Source organism: Phodopus roborovskii, unplaced genomic scaffold, assembly GCF_943737965.1.
Source record: "Phodopus roborovskii unplaced genomic scaffold, PHOROB, whole genome shotgun sequence".
In the NCBI taxonomy this organism is placed as follows: Eukaryota; Metazoa; Chordata; class Mammalia; order Rodentia; family Cricetidae; genus Phodopus; species Phodopus roborovskii.
This window is the reverse complement of record NW_026126441.1, coordinates 321,305-338,652: the sequence shown is the minus strand read 5'-3', so window position 1 is coordinate 338,652 and position 17,348 is coordinate 321,305. Positions and strand designations below refer to the sequence as shown.

Below are 17,348 nucleotides of genomic sequence, written 5' to 3'. Positions count from 1 at the left end.
CAATGAAACACCGCTCTCCCTACCCCCCCCAAAAAAAAAATCTTTGTGCTTAATCCCTCTCGTAGTTAACCTCTTTACTAACAGGTGGCTTAGGTACCTTCCAAAGACACAAAACCCGATCGGGTCTCTTACACGAGGAAGTAACTTTCCCTTTCCTTATCGCAAAACCGAGTCAATCCTAGCCCTTTGGGCTAGAACACGATTTTATAAACCTCTGACATCGGGTAGGCGTTCAAAAAAATGTTAGTCGTTTCTTGAAGAGTTGTTGGGAACCCAGAAAGCAATCTGCATTTGACTACATTGAGGTCTCGAGGCCCATCAGCCGGAGGACGTTCTCGGTGTCTCGACTAAGCGGCTGGCCGTTGGCGATTTCCCGCGCAGAGGGCAGGGCGGAGCTCCAGTCCCGCAACGTGGTAGCTGGACCTACTCTCCACCAGGACTACACCTCCCAGCAGGAACCACGCTGGTCCGCTTGGCAGGTGGTACCCACCGGTACTAGCCCGGAAGCTAGTTTTACCATACTTGGAGTAGCCAGAATCAGGAGTTGCGTGTACGGGAAAAGGCGGTCTTACACAGTGCTTTTGCCGCGCAGCACGCTGGGAACTGTAGTTCACTCCGGCAACGTCTAGATGCTAGACTCGCTTTGAGTGGTTCGACCATATCACGTGATGGCGAGGCGGCCGCATGCGAGTAACTTGCAGTTCTCTGACGTCATCACAGCGCGACAGCACGCTCTATTTGTGGGTTCCCTGTAGTTAGCGGAAAAAAACGACCCTGAAACTCCAACTACGAGCAATGCCAGCATCCCTACCGCCTCCACATAGTCCATCTCTCCCAGCTGCCAGAGCAGTACTCACCAGCTGGGTAGATCTACTCAAACTTCGAGTATTGGCTCCGCCCTCTCCCGTGACGTAGGGATCACGTGACGGGCAGGGCGGCCTCTGCCGCCGCCGCCGCTTTGTAAGAGGCACATTGGCAGGTAACGAGCGGCGGCGGCGGCGGTGCGTCCCGAGTCCAACGAGGACAGCAGCGGTAATTGCCACCCTATCCCTCTTGGTCGCTCTTCCAGGGCCATGAAATCTGCAGTGTGGGCTTTCTAGACCAGGGCTAACGTCTTCTGAACTCCCAACCCCTTTGGGATGCCCCACGGTTTACCCGGGTGGACCCGGCCGAGCTTCCCTCGCTGGCTTCTTGTTTCTTTAGTTTGTCCAGGCCTGGGCACCCTCCTTCCTCTCCTGCTCAGGTTGCCCTGTGCTTCCTGCTCCCCCACATCATAGTTGGCCGGGCCCCACCCAGCCCCAGGGGGCGCCTTCCCCTCCCCCCTTCGGGTTTCTGTCCTGGAGGGTGTGGTTTTCTCTCCCACCTCGGTCCCTGTGTGTAGGCTGGAGCTTCCCCGCCACGCTGTCGCCCTCATTCTGACCACCTTTCCGCTTTCACGTCTGGTTCCGGTCCTGGGACTGGTAAAGCCTAACTTCTGCGCTCTAGTCTTTCCCTACTTAACCTGAAGGCATAGTTCAATTTTACTTCTTTTCATTCCGGAGGGCTTTGGTGTTGAAAGTTTTATTCCTCATGCTCTGTTCTTGTAGTCTGGTTGTGTCACAGTTTATTCTTTTCTTCAACGTAAGTTAAAAGTGCTTTGTAAACTGTAAAGCGTGCTGTTAGAATTCAAATGATAAATGATAATTCTTTAGCCTTTGTTTTTTTTTTTTTTTAAACCACTGGATTATTGTACTGTTCGGCTTTCCGAATTTTAAGTTTTTGTTGTCCAGGCATGTCAACTGTCACCACTAAGGACTCTTGTTTTCTCTTGGAGTTGGTCTTCGAGTCATTCCTGCAGCTTCCTGCTTTAACATAATCCTGTAGTTTGCTACCATCTCTACACCTTTCTACATTTTTTCCCCCCGGTTTTTTGAGACAGGGTTTCTCTGTGGCTTTTGGAGCCTGTCCTGGAACTAGCTCTGTAGACCAGGCTGGCCTCCAACTCAGTGATCCGCCTGCCTCTGCCTTCCTAATGCTGAGATTAAAGGCGTGCGCCACCAACGCCTGGCATTCTACTATTTTCAAGGTGCACATTTGCCTACATTTTGACTTTCCCCAGCAATTGTGTACTGCAACAATTTAGAGCTTTCAAGGTCTCTCCATGAGGTTCTCAGAGATCATCTTTTATTTGAAGAGCATGGCATATTTTGGTCTTTTTTTTTGAAAGAAGTTTGCCAAGGCTGGATTCCATCTCAAGATCCCCTTGCCTCAGTTTTCTGTAAGATTTCAAACTTCTTGGATTACAGGCAAACACTACTGTGCCTGCTTAATGTGAACTTTTTTTTTTTTTTTTTTTTTTTTTTTTTTATTTTGAGACAGGGATTCTCTGAAGTTTTGGAGCCTGTCCTGGAACTAGCTCTATAGACGAGGCTGACCTCAAACTCAGATCTGCCTGCCTCTGCCTCTGGAGTGCTGGGATTAAAGGCGTGACACTTCTCCACTCCCCCACCCCGCGAACTCTTTTTCTTAAGTGAATAGTGTCTATACATTATCTCTTCTATTGGTAAAACTTTTTTTTGGGGGGGCGCGTTGAGACAGGGCTTCTTTGTGAAACTGCCCTGGCTGTCCTGGACCTGACCTCAACTCGACCAGGCTGGTCTCCGCCTGCCTCTGCCTCCCGAGTGCTGGGATAGGCCTGTGCCACCACAGCATGGTAAAACTTTTCTTTTTTGACTCCCCCATCAACGGGTATGTCAGCTCAGCACTCCCTCTGAATTACCTGACCTCCCTCCCTCCCTTCCTTGTTTGTTTGTGACAGAATTATTCTGTAGCCTTGATTATCCATAGATTAGGCTGGCCTTGAACTCACAGATCTACCTGCCTCTGCTGCCAGAGTTCTGGGATTATGGGCTTGTGCCACGACTTTGTGGTGCCTGGTTTTTTTTTTTTTTTTTTTTTAGTGAAGATGAATATCACACCTAAATTCTATAGTGTACTTAGACATTGGACTGGTTCTTTGGTATGGTCTCCACCTATATTAGGAAAGAATAAATTCTACTCTTTGGAGATGATCCACTATATCTTGCTTGCCTTCAGGGCCTCTTGGCTAGGCCTGTTTTCCAGTTCCCAGATTTGTCTTACTGAACAAAGGTGCATAATTTCCCATTCCACTCTTCTGTTTGCTGACTTCATGTCTTGCATCTTGCTGGATTTTCCTACTTTGGGCTCATTCATGTTCTGCAAGAGATCCCTCCCTTCAGCTCTGGGCCCTGACCTGTATTTTTCTCACACTTCTGGCCTCCCCCCACCCCTAGCTTCCTCGATGCCTCTGACCTTCAAAACCTAAACATTTCACAGAAAGGGAAATTGTTTTGTTTGAAATATGGGTGGAAGTAGTACCCTGGAAGAGAATGAGGCCATGAGAAAGGATTGTGGTAATTGCTTCTTCAGCCTGTTTCCTGCTGCTCTGGTTTCTTCTTGTCTTTCTTTAAATGTGGATTGGGCTAGCCATAGTCAAGAAGTGCTCATCAGGAGTCTTTTTTATATTAATTTGAATTATATGTTTTACTATTTTGGGAGAAATGCTGGAAAAGCATGGTAACAAGAATGAGTTTAATGCACTTTTTACATTTATTCTTTGAGATGAAGTTTGTGCAGCCAAGCTGGACTCAATCCCAAAGTCTGGCCTGCCCCAGTCTCTTGGAGGGCTGGGATTATAGGCACGTGACATACCATTCTGGCCTGATTTTAGGTTTTGATGTTTACCCTTTAAGAATATAAAAAGCATTGAGAAAGTATAACCCTGTATTGCAATGTAGACATGGTCTAAAGTGGTTTTACTTTTAAATGTTAGCCTTGACATTGCTTTTGTTTGAGGTGGTCTCACTACATAGCACCGGCTGGCCTGAAATTCAGAGATAGTCACCTGGAAAACAGCCTTGATGTGTGCATGTTTGTTTGAGACAGTCTGTAGCCAGGCTGGTTTCCAATTCAGGGTGTAGCCTTAAAGTTGTTGCAGTCTTGTTCTTCAGACTCCCAAGTGCTGGGGTTCCAGGTCTGTGCCTCCATGCTTGGCTGCTAATAGAGTTTTGTAGCTGTTTTGTTGCTGTTTTGCAAAATGGGGACTGGAGATGAACTTAGAGGAAGTCAAAGGAAGATTTGTTTAGGAAATGTCACCAAAAAGCCTGTGGTAGAGTTTTGCAAGTTTTGACTGAGAAATTAATCTTTCTCTTTTTTAAAGTCAACCAAATTTATCAGTTCAGAGTTCCCACAATCAGAATGTTTAAGGCCTATGTTTATGTTGTTTTTAACCTCTCTTTTTTTCCTTTTGGTTTTTCGAGACAGGGTTTCTCTGTGGTTTTGTAGGCTGTTCTGGAACTAGCTCTGTAGACCAGGCTATGGATTTACAGAGATCCCCCTGCCTCTACCTTGTGAGTGCTGGGATTAAAGGCGTGTGCCACCACCTCCCAGCCTTGACCTCTTTAAAAATAATAATTTTTGTCCTTTTTTTTTTTTTTTGACATTGTTTTCTTTCCTAAGTTACCTTTTCTCTTTCTTTTTTTTTGGGGGGTGGGTGGGAGTACTGGTGATTGAATCCAGGGCTGAGAATATACTCTGCAAATGGCTATGCCTTCAACTGCTGGTACTTTTTAATGAAAGGGAATTTGTTGAAAAATTATCTTTTTAAATTCAGGGCCTACAAGTAGGCCTGGTTGGCCTTGAATTTGGTGGATAGCCAGGGATAAACTTGAACTGACTTCCTGCCTCCACTTCATACAGGTGTGCTCCACAGGGATGCTACAGAAATTCTTTGATATAGGCATTGAAGACCAGGTTTTATGGATTTTTGGCTGAGGGACATAGTTGCTTGTGGACTGATTTGAGTTTCAGTTTGTATGCAGTTAAGTATTTGGAATTGAGGCCTGGAACAGGGCTGTGTTGAGGAGTGAAGTGTTTTGGTTAAGACTAGGCAATATTTTCCTTTTCAAACTTGTTAGAGGGTATGGTGGCACACGATTTTAATTCCAGCACACTTGGATGCAGAGGCAGGCCATCTTTGAGGTCAGGCCAGCCTAACCTGATAATCATCAGGCCAGGATAACTATCAATTAAAGGAAAAAAAAAAGTGTTAAGAGGGCTGGAGTTTAGGTTAAGAGATCTTGGAAGATCTCTTCCCTGATTTTGATCCCTAGAATCCCATGGGAGAATGAGACCGAACTCCTGTTATATGCTGTGGCATGTGCACACACATGAATAATAATGTTTTTTGGAAAAGTTGTTAGGAATGTGGAGGTGTGGGTGTGAGTCGGTATGGAGAGCTTGCTCAAGCATCAAGGCTCAGTCTTCAGTACTGAGAAAAAGAGAAAAAGTTTTTTCTCCCCAATTTGGACATTAAAACTTATTAGAACATACCTTGTTTCTTTTTTTATTTTTATTTCTTTTATGTTCACTTGTGTTTTGCCTGATTGTGTGTGAGGGAATCTCTTGACAGGTGTTTTGTTGTTGTTGGTTTTTTTTTTTTTTTGGTTTTTTGAGACAGGGTTTCTCTGTATTGCTATGGAGCCTGTTCTGGAACTCTCTCTGTAGACCAGGCTGGCTTCAACTCACAGAGATCTGCCTACCTCTGCCTCCTGTGTGCTGGGACTGAAGGCCTGGAAAAGTAGTTAGTGCTTTTAATCTCTAAGCCATCTCTCCAGCCCTACATTATTGTTTCTAAATCTTAAAAAAATTGTTTTTGTCTTGTAAAACTTTTAAAGGTGTTTTGTTTTATGTGTATGAATGATTTACCTGAATATACCACATGTGCATGGTGCCTGTGGGATCCAGTGGCATTGGAGTTGGTTATGAGGCACCATGTATGTGCTGGCAATTGAATGTTTGGTGCTCTGTAAAAGCAATTAAGTGCTCTTAATGCTGAGCAATCTTTCCAACCTCAAGAATATTTAAAAAATTATTTGTAGAGGAGAAAATTTCTGATTTTCTTTCTCTTTTGAGTCTGGGTTTTGCTGTATAGTTCTGGCTGACCTGGAATCTACTGTGTTGCTGAGGCTGGTGTTAGGTTCATTGTGATCATCCTGTCTCGGCCTCCTTAGTGCTGGCTGAATTTGAAGACGTACCACCACACCTGTCTTAAAATTTGCATTTTAAAGGCCTCCTAGCTGGGTGTGACACACCTGTAATCCCAGTTTGTGATTGCAGCAGGAGGATTATCATAATTTTCTGATGTCTTGTCTACATTTTGAGTTCCAAGCCTGCCATGACTATATAGTGAGGTTTTGTTTCAAAGCATACCAAAACAGAAGCCTACTTATTTTCTTGTTTAATAACTAAACAGTGCCAAAACTTTTACAATGAAAAATCCTACCCCTTAGAGTGCACATGACGGACACTTATAATCTAGGCATCTAAGCATACTGCTTCTGTCTGTGAGATTGAAAGATATATTGGGTTTTAGTATGCTTAACTTAAAGGATCAGCATGTTATGATAATTACAATGTCAGAACACATACCACAATGATAGTTGTGCCAGCAATATTCTCAGGTTAGGTTCAGTGACTATTTGGAGTGTTTTGTATAGGAGGTAAAGGGAAAAAAGTGCATGTGTGTGTGTGTGCAAAGGAAATGGGAAGAAAGTGGAATTAGAGAGAAAGGACTACTAGGCAGTTCTGAACCATCAAACCTTTTCCAAATATGCTCCCCCCTTCTGGTTTTTTGAGACAGGGTGTCTCTGTATCCCTGGCTGTCCTGCAATTCATTCTGTAGACCAGGCTGAGCTACTCTAGTTAGGGCAGGAGGTAAAGGTAGGTTCAGGTGTCACTTGTGGCATTCCTCCTGCCTGTGTCCCCCAAGTGCAGGGACAGGGGAGTGCTCCAAGTCCCATAAAAAGTGGATGTCATTTGGATTTAGGACAGTGGTTCTCAACCCTTGGGTCACGTTGAAGGACTCTTTCACAGGGATTGCCTAAGAGCATCAGAAAACACAGATTTACATTATAATTCACAATAGCAAAATTACAGGTAGCAGTGAAAATTATGGTTGGGGTCACCACAACATGAAAAGGGTCACAGCATTGGGAAGGTTGAGAACCACTGCTCTAGATTTGTGCTGAAACCTTGCTTGTTTTTGGTGTTATTTACTTGTATATATTAGAACATTTCTATATTAAATTTCTATTGTGCATACACAGTTCAGTAATATCTGGTATTACACATTTTTTCTTTTTTTGAGACTGAGTTTCTCTATGTAACAGCATGGCCAACTTGGATCTCACTGTGTAGACCATCCAGGCTGGCCTTGAACACATAAAGAACTCCCTGCCAATGCCTCCCAAGTACTAGGATCAAAGGTGTGGACCACCACCATCTGGCTCTGTTTCCACATTTTTAAAACCTTTAATGTGTGTTTGATAATATAAGTATATGCTGTGTGTGTGCACTTGGACCATGTACAGGTTACCTCTTGTTCATTTTTGTCCTTAGGCTAGCTGGGGTTAGAGGCTGCCTGACAAGTGTGCTGAAAACTGCAGTGCATACTCTTAACTGCTGAGCTATCTTTCTAGTGCCCCCCAAGACAATTTAATTATGTCCCCTTAGCTGGCCTGTAACTCTCCTTGTATATACCAGACTGGCATCTTCCTGTTTTCTGAAGTGCTGGGATATAAAAGGCATGTCCCGCCATGCCTATTTTATTTATATTTATATATATATATATATATATATATATATATATGTTTTTTTTTTTTTTTTTTCCCTAATGTGTCAATCTCATTTTGAGAGGCAATAAAGGCATGGGATCACTGAGTTTGGGTCAGTCTGATGTATATAGGGAGTTCCAGGACAGACCCTGTTTAAAAAAAAAAAAAAAAGTAACAAAAGGATAGAGGTGCTGCAACCCAGAGATAGAGTACTTGCCCAGACCATAGATTGAGTTCTTTGTACTGCTCCCCTCTTCTAAACAGTAGTATTGGAAAATATCCCAGCACTATAGGAGAACCCAGGGTTTACACATCAAAAGCCTTGTCAGTTAAATGGCCATTCACTGTTCTGCTACCACAAAAGATGTGGTGTGACAGAGCTTGCACAATTAGATGTACCTAAACTAAGGTAGGTGCTCTAATGGTCTGGCTAGCAGTAGGAAGGAAGTGGCAGGTTTTTATTTGCCAGCTACATTGTGCAAAGTTTAGCAAATACACTAAAAGTCATTTAATTACATACTTAAAGTGGACTTTATGTTTTGACTATACCCCAGTAAAGCTATTCAACTTTTCTGGGGAATAAATATAGTGAGGTAAGCAAATTGAACAGAAAAACAAAAAATTCAAGCAGCATATATTAACCTATAATTATTACCAGTTATGATAAACAAGCATTAGAAGTTCATTATCTATTTTAGGTTCCCCACAGGCTTAGGAAACAGTATTTGATCAAGATTTCCTAATCTCAAAATTAGTAGATTTCAAGTGTATCTGACTTCTGGACTAATCATACTACTACTTTGCTTGTCTGAAATACTGCTGTCTGGGAGTACAGCCAGGTGCTAGCTGATAAATCAAAGTAAGCAAAGGGAAGGAAATTTAACACCTTTGTAGTGTAAAGGGCTGTGTGTCGATACTAGATAATGACTAGGAATGGGGAGCAGAGGTGGGGTCTTTGAACCCCATTAGACTTGACACATCTATTTGTGCTTTCTTATTTTTTCTATGTGGAGACATTTAGAGTTGAACTTTTCCTTCAGTTTTTCCATTTTGATTTTGGTAGCTTTTGAATTCAGTGTGGGAACTGATCTCTAAGCCCTGCCCTAGTTTAATGTATCCTATGAAGTGGTCAGCCACACACATTGAAGAGCACTTTATTTTTTCAAAAGAGCTGTACCTCCAGCCTTCCTTTCTTTTTACATGCTGGTGTAGTAACCCACCATAGCCCTGCTCATTCATGCCCAGGACTTGCTTTACCCTGAGCTACCTTATTGCTGTCAAATAAGGATCAGGATAAACAAATAGGCCGAATAGATGTTTATTCAGGGGGAAATAACTTACAACCTAGACAGATGAACACCAGCAAGTTCCACTGGATGCTCTCCTGTCTGAGTCCCGCCAGCAAGAGAGCTTTTTCTGGCTCTTCCTCAGACCTCACTCCACAGGTCACTTCCGCCCATGGCTCCAACCCCCCAATGGGCGTGGTCAGTGCCACAGAAGGACTATCTCACTACACTACCTCATTTCCCCAAGTAATTGCTGATACTAGTAGAGTAGAGCACAGTTTGTGGTGAGGGGGCACACTCAAGTATTGAATTTTATATTTCAGGAATAAGAGAATGAAATAGTGTTCAGTATTTGAGGACAAATGCAGGAGAGCAGAAGGGAAGACTGCAAACAGGAATCATAACCTGGGGGTAGCATGTCTTCTGTTGGAGTGGTAAGGTGATGGAAACCAGACTCAAGGTTAAGCAGGTGGTTAGAGAAGAATGGAGACAGTGAGTGTGTCCTTAGGAAAAGAGCTTAAGTAGTCATTGCTTGCAACAGAGCATTCCATTTCCAGTAGTGAATGGAAGGGACTATTTTTTGAGTTTTCCTTCTTGAGGTTAATGTGCACCTAGACAACAGTTTAACAGGTCTTTCTCCATTACCATCTGGGAAGTAGTCTGGGAGTAGTGTGGTGGGAGATTTCCATATTTAAGGGATTATGTGTTTTGGTGTTTGAGTAAAAGCTGACAGGTAGGTACATAAGTAGCAGGTGTGTTGATATTTAAATAGATCACCTGACTTGATTGGCACATTCTTTAGGTAACTTGATATTAAAAAAATTGGTTTTGGGACAGTGAAACAGTAATAAGGATGCTAGTAGGGTAAAAACATTTTTTCCTTTTAAAAAAATAATACATCTAGCTGGGAGGTGGTGGCACAAGCCTTTTTAATTCCAGCACTCAGGAGGTAGAGGCAGGTGGATCTCTGAGTTCGAGACCAGCCTGGTCTACAAGACCTAGTGCTACAGAGAAACCCTGTCTCAAAAAACCAAACCAAAGCAAACATTTTTTTTTGGGTGGCAGAGGCAGGTGGATCTCTGAGTTTGAGGCCAGCCTGGCCTACAGAGTGAGTTCCAGGACAGCCAGTGCTACACAGAGAAACCCTGTCTTGAAGGGCCAAAAGAAAGAAATGGAAAAAAAAAAAATCCTACCTTTATAGTATTATCTAGAGATTATATACTTTTGTCTTGAAATAGTTCCCCACCAGCTGGAGTTTGTGTGGCACCCTTTAAATCCCAATACTCAATATTCAGGAGGAGGCAGAGGCAGGCAGATCTCTTTTGAGTTTGAGACCTGCCTGGTCTTTTAAGAGCTAGTTCCAGGTCAGGTTCCAAAGCTTCTCGAAAAACAAAGACAAACAGAAGGGTGTGGGCCAGCCACCACTTCCAGGTAGGAACACAGCCTAATTATCCAAATCAGCAAGGGAGTTCATTCTGCAACTTGGTGAAAATCAAAGTTGTTTTGAGTGTTTGAAAGCTTGTTCTGTAATGATAGGGTTAAAAATACCCTCCCTACTTTAAAAAAGGTCTGAATCAGTGATTTAAAACAGTAAAGATGTTTAAGAAATGCATGACAGGAAAACCATTTGAAGAATTGCATTGTCCTTGGGTTTGGAATTTTGGTTTTGGAAAGTAGCCATTTTATGCTGCCCAGAAGTTATGTCGACATAAGTACTGCCACTTAGAGAAATCAGCCGAGGATAAGAAAACAAGATGCGATGAATTTATGTTAGGAAAGCAAGTTCTTAGGTATGCCTTCAAATAAACTTGGAATTACTTTTTTTTTGTCACTCATTACACAGAATAACTGATGAGCCAGAAAAATTAGTATTGGTTTGGTTGGTTGGTTGGTTGGTTTTCTTTCTTTCTTTTTTTTTGGAGACAGGGTTTCTCTGTGTAGCCTGGCTGTTCTGGAACACATTCTTTACACCAGGCTGGCCTTGAACTCAGATCCATTTGCCTCTGCCTCAGAAATGCTGGAATTTAAAGGAATGTGCCACCACTAGTAAGTAGGCTTAAAATTAGTGTTTGTAACACTCTGTTGCCAAGGAAGGAAAAAACTGTGTGTGTTGTGTGTGTGTGTGTGTGTCTGTCTGTCTGTCTATCTATCTATCTCTGAGATAGGGTCTCTCTGTATAGTTCTGGCTATCCTGGAACTTACTTTATAGACCAGGATGGCTTTAAACCCATGGAGACCTGCCTCTTCCTCAATAATGCTGGGATTTAAGACAGCATGTATTACCATGCTTGCCCACACTGCTTTTAGAAAGAATTTGTATTGTAAAAGGGTGGGAACAAAAAATATTAGGTCCAGCATGGTGGCACAAGCCTTTCTTTAATTGAAACAGTGGCAGGTGGATCCCTGTGAGTTAAAGGTGGACCTGGTTTACATTGGGAGTTTATGCCAGCCAAGGCTATCTAACTAGAAAAGAGTTGTTTGCTCTCTCTCTCTCTCTCTCTCTCTCTCTCTCTCTCTCTCTCTCTCTCTCTCTCAAAGAAAATTTAGTGAGAGTGCTTGTGTGCACCATGCGCATATGTGGAAATCAGAAAACCATGTTTCCCAATGAACTGAGGTTTTCAGGCTTGGTGGCAGGGGTCTTGTTGATCCATCTTGCTGGCCCAGTTTTTTATTTTTTGAGATAGGTCTAACTGTGTAGCACAGGGGAGCCTGGAGTTTACAATCTTCTCCTTCAGTCTCTTGAGTGCTAGGGTTCCTTTGAAGTTTGCTTTGGTATCCATAATACCAATAATTCAGCTGAACAGAGTAAGTGATTTATACATTTTAAGATTTATTTTAGTTATGACGTGTCTGTGTCTTGGTGTCTGCAGAGGTCAGAAGAGGTTATCAGATCCCTTAGAGCAGGAGACAGGTGATTATTAGCTGTCTTAATATGCTGGGAATTGAGCTGTGTCCTCTAGAAAAACAGTAAGTACTTCTAAGTACTGGGCCATCTCTCCTGCCCCAAGGTGCTATAATTGTAATGCTACTTTGCTTTTATAGTTTACTTTTGTTTTTCTCACTTTGTAGATCAGGCTGGCCTTGAATTCAGAGATCCATCTGCCTCTCCCTCCTGAGTGCTGAGACTAAAAGTGTGTGCCATCACTGCTTGGCTTATATTTTAGTTTATTTATGGGTAGCCACCACTATGATGCAAAAAGAGCCTTGGAGAAGTACATTTCACTCAGCTGTTAATTGTTCTGAGACAGGAGCTCTCTGTAGCTTTGATTGGCTTACTACATACATCAGACTTTCTTCAAATTTGTGATGATCCTTTTGTCTTAAGACTTACAGGCATGAGTTAACATACCTGAATCACTATGCCTTTTGTTCTATTTATTTAATTTTTAGGATAGGGTCTGAAGCCCAGGCTGGAACTTAATGTGTAGCTGAGACTGACCTCATATTCTTGGGATTCATCCTAATTCATCTTCCCAAGGGAGGATGTGATTTTAGGCACAGGCCAATGTGCCCAACATAGTATAATATTAGAAGTGCTTGTTTAAGTGAATGTAAAGTTTTATGTGTAGTTTGTGTTTATTCTATGACTTGAACCTAGGCTTCATGGTTCTTCATGCATGCTGGAGGAATATTATACCCTTTTAAATTAATTTTTTTTCCTATTTACATATCAATCCCAGTTCCCTCTCCCTCCCTTCCTCTCATACCCCCACTCTCCTCCAGTCCCATTCCTCACCCTCTTCCCAGGGAGGGTGAGGCCTTCCAGGAGGGATCATCAAAATCTGTCAAGTCATTTGGGGTAGTGCCTAGGCCCAGTGCCTAGGCCCTCCCTCGTGTCTCCAGGTTAAGGGAGTATCCCTCCATGGGGAATGTGCTCCCAAAGTCCTTTTGTGCACCAGGGATACATCCTGGTTCCACTGTCTGAGGTCCCTTAGTCTGCCCAGGCCTTTTGAGATCCAAGTTCAGGGGGTCTGGGGTAGGTCCAATGCTGGTTTCTCAGCTATCAGTCTGGGGTCCATCAGCTCCCTTGTTCAGGTTATCTGTCTCTGTGAGTTTTTGCAGCCTGGTCTTAACCCCTTTACTCATCACTTCTTCCTCTCTGCAACTGGATTCCAGGAGTTCAGCTCAGTGTTTACCTGTGGGTGTCTGCTTCTGCTTCCATCAGCTACTAGATGAGGGCTCTATGATTGCATATAAGCTAGTTATCAATCTCATTATTAGGGGAGGGGATTTAAGTTAGCCTCTCCACTATAACTCAGATTGTTAGTTGGGGTCATCTTTGTAACTTTTGGGAACTTTGTCAAAGAAATAGAAGGATCACCAAAAGTTTGAGGACAGTCTGATATAAGTAGTAGGCTAGTCAGGGCTACAAAGAGAGATCCTGTCTCAGAACAAATAAATAAACAGCTGAGTGAATATACTTCCAAGGCTCTTTCTGCATCATAGGTCCTGTGAAATACTGTGTATATGGGCTTTTTGTAAACAGGCCTGTTAGAACTAGGGGTAAAGATTGGTTATGAGTAATGAGTGACTTTTCAAGGGCAAAGACTCCTTAATACTGCTTGGTCAGAGAGGTCTTAAAGACTGGGTATGTGGCTCAGTGGTGGATGGTTGCCTTAGCATATATGAAGCCCTGGATTTGATCCATGAAAGAAAGATGAGACCAATTTAAAAAAAAAAAGGGGGTTTTAGAGCTGAGAAAGCTGGATAGGAATGGGACACATGTATGGAAGAAGCCATAGACAATGAAATACTTTTCCTTCTTTGACTGTGGGTAGCTGGACAGAATGTGACTATACCAAATAAAATTTGATGTCCTCTAAGGTTCAAGAGTTCACCAGCACTCATGTTTTTCACAGGCAGGTTATAAGCACAGCCCGGCTGATAACATTGTGTGGGTGTAGTTCATCCTTGTCCACCAGCTGCTAGAGGCCTGACCCTGCCCTCTGCAGCTGTGGAGAATAAAAGTATCAGCTTGGTCAGCTCCTGGCATGCTAACACTAACAGTTGAGCTGCATGGAATTAGGCCTCATAATTGAGTGTTTGGCACCCTCATTGCCATATTCTCTCCCAGATTGGCAGTGTTGATTTCTTCTTGTTGCCTGTTCTGGACTTTTTAAACCAATAGAGATTTTTTATTAAGTTAATTATTTCCCAAGCAGAAATGGATTCTGATAGAAAAAGCAGAAATGCAGATTGGATATTAAATGAAAGTAATAAGACAAAACTGGCCACAAGAGTTCAATAATGTTAAAGACACATAGGGAGTGGAGAAATTGTTGGGTATTTGAAAGGCTGTGGGTCTTGGTGGGACTCTGGCCCAGACTAGATATTTTGGATTAAGGATGAGGCATTGGGGTGATGTCAACATCTCATAGAAGAAGGAGGCCAAGTATAATTGAACAATTGAACACACACACATCTTTTTTCACAGACTAGGGAGCCAGGTGGGTTTGAATCCTTCACTGTGTTGCTTCAAATGAACTGTCACTGTGTAAATGGGAGTAACATGTACTTCAGAGTCCTAAACCCTAAAAGTCAGGTTTGAGTGCACATGTTGGTAATCTTAGCACTTCAGAGGACAGGCATAAGTTTGAGGGTAGCCTGGGCTACACAGCCCATGTCAGGGTGCATATCAAGGGCACCAGACTTTAAAATAGTATTTGGCACATAATAAAACAATATGTTTTTGCTGTTATCATTACTTACTGGTTTTAGAATTTTAGGAATGAGTGTACAGTGGGGTCATCTTTTCCAAAGAAAGAGACTCTGGGTGAATGTGTGTAGAGGTCAGTAAGAAGTTTGCTGGATGTCTTCCTTAGTTCTCCACCTCATTTTTATGAGTCTTTCCCTGAAACCAGTTTGTCAATTCAGTTAGCTGACCATGTGTCTGGGAGATCCTTATGTCCACCTCATCAGCCCTAGAATTACAGGTGTGCACCACCATGCTTGGCTTTTATGTGAGTCTTGGGGCTTGAACTTGGCTTGTCATGTTTATGGGACAGGCAAGCCCTATGTGAGCCATATCCCTGTCCCTCTTTGAGCATTCTTGGTAGAGTTTTGCTTGCTTTTGGAGAGAGGTTCCCGCCTGTACATCCTTTGCTGGCCTGGAACTCACAAAATGGAACTTGTGGCAGTCAGTCCTCATTTGACCTTAATGTTGGAAGTAGAGCACTGACAGTTCTTTCAGAGATTTGATTCCCACCCACATGGTGGCTCACAACCATTTGTAACTCCAGTTCCAAGGGGGTCTGTTGTCCTTTTCTGGTCAGGCATGTACAGATATCATATACAGACAAATGTATCATATACATTTTTTTATTTTTAAATGAGCGCAAATGCACGTGTGCTTGCCTATGGAGTCCAGAGATGAGATGTTGGATCCCTGGAGCTGTAGTATTAGGCAGCTCAGCTGCCAGATGAAGGTGAAGGGATTGAACTTCCTCTAGAAGTGTCATCATCTTAACTGCCAAGAAATCTTTTAAGCCCCATATGTGTTTACTTTTAAAGATTATATATTTTGTGTGGGTACCTGAATGGATGTATGTACACTATGTGTATGCAGGTTCCCAAGGAGGCCAGAAGAGGGCATTGGATGCCCTGGAACTGCTCTTAAAGGTGAGCTGACTGATATGGGTGCTGAGAACCAACCAAACATATCCTCTTAACTGCTGAGCCATCTCTCCAGCCTTTGGATGTATGCTTGTTTTTAAAATGGGCTCGCTGTGTAATCTTGGCTAGCCTAGACCTTGCTTATGTATATCTGGTTTGGTCTTTGCCTCTTAGTGCAGGCATTATAGGTGTGTGCTACTGTATTTAGGCTCTGAGATGTTACAAGGTGTGATATAAGCTTTAAGTTAGTTTTGACTTAAAGAAAAAGTCTCTTGATGAATTTGTGTATGAACTTTAGGGAGGTAGATGACTTATAACAATTCTCAGTTCATTTTAAACTGAGAAGTCATCTCCCTTCTTCCTTCCCCCCAGCATCAGGGATTGAACCCAGAACCTCTGCTAGGTAAGCAATCTGTCACTGAGCTGGATCATCTGCTCTGCTGGGATCTCTTGGAAACAATTGTTTGTCTGAAGTACCTTACTTGCAAAGGAAAAGAATTATCAGTTTAAACTTTTTCTAGGATCATTGAGATGGCTAGGATCATTGAGTGGGTACAAGCATTTCAAAACCTGATGACCTGAGTTTGACCCCTAGAACCCATGGTGGATGGAGAAACCTAAATCCCTAAAGTAGACCTGACTTCCACACATGCACTCTCCTTATATCACAACTGTAGACCATATTTGTACTTTAGGTAATGGCTTTCTTTTAAAGAAGTTAAAAATGTATCAGCAATTCTAAGTTAAAATCTTTCACTGTAGCACATGTTTAGTTTAAATAAGATGAGGTAAAAAGAGTCGAAATTGTATTTTTTTTTTTTTTTTTTTTTTTTTTTTTTGATTTTTCTATCTTAGTTTTCATTTGTGTTTTGAAATTTCACTGGACAAATTGGAATAACCTCATGCTTTCTGTAGCTCAAGAACCTGAGATATGGAAGAATTCCTGACAGATTATTTTTAGAAGTCTTGCTCTTGTCTGTTTCTATTCTAAGAATTCTCTTGGAACCTGTTCCAGAGTAGTAGAGCTGATGGAAAACAGTGTAAATGTAGTTCCTATGCCTGGCAGTTGGGTGTGTGTTGCAGGCACAGCTCTATTTACTACACATGATTCTGTTTCCAAAGGAAGGCAGAGTTTGCCCATATTGTTTTGGTGTGCTAGTTGAAGGTGTTTCTTCTTTAACATTTTCAATTTAGAGGTACTATACAATTTAAAGGATTTTTGATTGCATGGGTAAGTCTCTCCCTCTCTCCCTTTGTAGTGTGTATGTGGGGGAGGGGAGTGAAAGGTTTGAGTGGTGTCTCTGTGCTTGTGCATGCACATTGTGTAGGAGTCAATTCTTACCTTTCCACCTTGTTGAGGCACAGTCTCTTGTTCTGTGATGCTGTGTATTTCAGGGGGGACTGACCTTGATCTTCCTGCTAGTTCTGTCTTCATCTCCCGTCTCAGTATAAGAGTGCTGGATTTGCAGATGGCTTTCAGCTGGGTTGGAGGAATTGGGCTTCTGTGGTGAGTGCCTTCACTCCCTGAGCTATTTCACCCTCCACTTCTATTTTTTTTTTAAGACTTAATTTATTATGTATACATTGTTCTGCCTGCATGTATGTCTGCCCACCAGAAGGGGGCACCAGATCTCATTACAGATGGTTGGGAACCACCATGTGGTTTCAGGGAATTGAACTCAAGACCTCTGAAAGAGCAGTCAGTGCTCTTAACATCTGAGCTATCTCTCCAGCCCCCTCCACCTCTATTTTTGTTTTGCTAAATTTCATAAAATTG

General features: G+C 42.6%; 1 protein-coding gene across 1 annotated transcript in view; it reads left to right on the top strand.

Annotated features, from left to right (window-relative positions):
- Window positions 1–782: 782 nt before the first annotated feature.
- The window catches only part of Ubap2 (ubiquitin associated protein 2), a 65,313-nt gene continuing 48,747 nt past the window's right edge, over window positions 783–17,348 (top strand). Inside the window, exon 1 of the mRNA XM_051187556.1 lies at window positions 783–1,032. The gene's annotated coding sequence lies outside the window, so the exon portion shown is untranslated. The remainder of the gene's footprint in view (window positions 1,033–17,348) is intronic.